The 2,500-nt window shown below is 43.7% G+C and overlaps 1 protein-coding gene across 2 annotated transcripts in view; it reads right to left on the bottom strand.

Moving 5' to 3' along the window:
* The window catches only part of usp54a (ubiquitin specific peptidase 54a), a 25,053-nt gene that overhangs the window by 21,758 nt on the left and 795 nt on the right, over positions 1-2,500 (bottom strand). The gene's annotated exons all lie outside the window — the stretch shown is intronic.

Here is a 2,500-nt window from a genome sequence, read left to right as displayed (position 1 = left end):
CACGCACACACGCACACACACACACACACACAACAAGGCTATAATGACCTCTAATTCGCCAGCCTGGCTCAGAGCCCACTCCATGCAGCCGCTCTGCTGGGCCGACAGGAGACCGGAGGATACTGGGAAAACTGGGGAGAGTGACAGAAACAGGGAGAAGCTGAAAGATGAAGAACCGGTCGGTCGGTCAGACAAACACTGTATTGATCTGTGCAGTCAGGTGAATTTACAGCTGCCAGACTTCCTTCGTTTCCAGACTCATTCTTCAACAAGCTCCTCTCGTCAGTGAGATTTACCAAACCCAGTGAAACCACCGGTGCTGCAGGATAATGAGGATACTCAAGCTCACTCACTATTAGGCAATCAAAAGAAAATGAATCTGCCGCTTGACTGATCAGTTATATAAAGTTTATTCTTTGTTTAAAGTAAAAATGTCATTTGCTGGACCCGAGGTCTCAAATGTCTTTAATGAACGGCTTCATGTCTTTAAAATCCACAGCTCCAGTTTGGAAGTAGAACCACAATCACCTCAGACAGACGTCAACAGGACGATGAAAGCTTCTCTGATTTTCAAAAACAGCGGGGACGGGTTTATATTTGGTCCAATTCTGTGAAACAAATCAATTAATCAGCTGCTCTGCAGAGGTTAAACTGAGGGTTTGAGATTTTCCCGCAGGACACTGAGGCAAACATCTGTTTTTCCATCAAATCCACGTCAATATTTCTAAATATGAAAAGTGTCAGTGATACAGAGACGGACGGAGGAAACACTCAATAACTGACGTCAGACCGTCCCAGGAAAGATAGAGACGATGAACTGCTGAGGAAAAACAGCTGTTGTCATTTTCACTTCTAATTCATTTCAGCCTGAACAAGCTCATAAAGATAAAACATCTTTATTCAAGTGCAGACACGACTTAAAAAGAATCTGTGCCTCTGTTTGTTTTCTGTGAATCTCTTGAGAGACTACGTCAGAAATTTCCTTAAGATGCTTTCTGGGCACAGGAACTGAGGCTCGTCACGCTGCTGCCCTCAACGGCAGCCGGTCTGGGGGAAGATTTGGGGCCTAATGACTAAAAGCAGAGCTCATGAATATACAGCCGTCCTTCAGCGCTGCCTCCGCGCCGAAATAACTCGGAGACTTTGGGAATGTGGAGCACTTCAATCACTTAATTCCACCCAGTGAAAGAAGGAATTAGCTTCTTGTTGTGTCGCTCTGAGACTCCCAGAGGAGTCCACGTCTCGACCGGGCGACGGCGGCTTGAGCTGCTCCGTCTCTGTCAAGGACACTCGGGGCTCGGAGCTGTTGAGACCTGGAGAATCATCTCCAACGCTATCAATTAATCCTTCAATTAGTTCCTCCATTAATTCCTTTTCTAGGAAAGTGTGAGAAAATAGCAATAAAATGCCCTTCACAGCTTCATGCAGCTTAATGAGACATCTTCAAATATCCTCCAACACGACATGTTGCAAATCAAAGCAGAAACTTTTAATAGTTTCTAACTAAGTTTCTCAATCGACTGATTCCTGAATAACTTCCTGTTTTGTCCTTCAACTGAAGTTTCCGTCAGAAAACAGAATTAAACTGTTTTTATTTGAAAACCAAACAGCTGCAGATTGAATTCCAGTCAGTCGATTGTTGGTCAGTTCATTAAACATCCCACTGCAGCTCCATTATTTAATCCAAAAGCATTTTTGTCCAGAAAAGAGATCAAGTCATTTCTTTACTCGAGCATTTGGACCATTCATCGCACAAAAATAAATTAAGACATTTGTGAACGGACCAAATTAATTATAACAGAAATGAAACGACTGAAGATTTCTTTCCTATTTAACGAGATATTTAAAAATCATTGTGTCATTTGAATGTGTCACATGCTGCAGGAAGTCGTGAAGTGCATTTAATCAAACACTTAATACGACTGAAAACACTAATGGAGAAAAGCTTTGACAGATTTATCGATAGTGAGAATCTCAAAATAGTAATTTCACAGCCGTAAATTATTTTTACTGCCGTCCCCTGATGTAAATGCATTGTTCTGATTTCCACTCTCCCACACAAGCAGCAGCTTCCATCAGCTCAGGGAACAAACAGTAAATCATCCAGACCAGGAGCTGCTGCTCCTCCTCCTCCTCCACCTCCTCCTCCTGTTCTTTCATTATTCTCCCTCTGACCCAACACATGCAGCTCTCACGTCTGCAGAACGGATTCCTGTGCACAGCCTCACTCCAGCAGAACTTGTGAGGATGGAGCAGACTCTGAAACAGACTCAGGTTCAGTTTGAAGCTGAGTCTCTGAAACACAGATTCCTCCTCAGACTCCAGCAGCACCAGAGATTAGTCTGGACCACAGGAGACCTGGTTGGTGCCTGAGCTCAACAAGTCGTTAGAACAACGTGAGGCTGAACTGTTTATTCTCCATGTTGGTTTATACACAGAAGATCCACCAGCACATAAACCTGACCCCAACACACCCTGCCTCTTTAAACAGGTTCACATT

The sequence above is a fragment of the Paralichthys olivaceus genome, chromosome 14, assembly GCF_024713975.1.
Source record: "Paralichthys olivaceus isolate ysfri-2021 chromosome 14, ASM2471397v2, whole genome shotgun sequence".
In the NCBI taxonomy this organism is placed as follows: domain Eukaryota; kingdom Metazoa; phylum Chordata; class Actinopteri; order Pleuronectiformes; family Paralichthyidae; genus Paralichthys; species Paralichthys olivaceus.
This window is presented reverse-complemented; position numbering and strand designations above follow the sequence as displayed.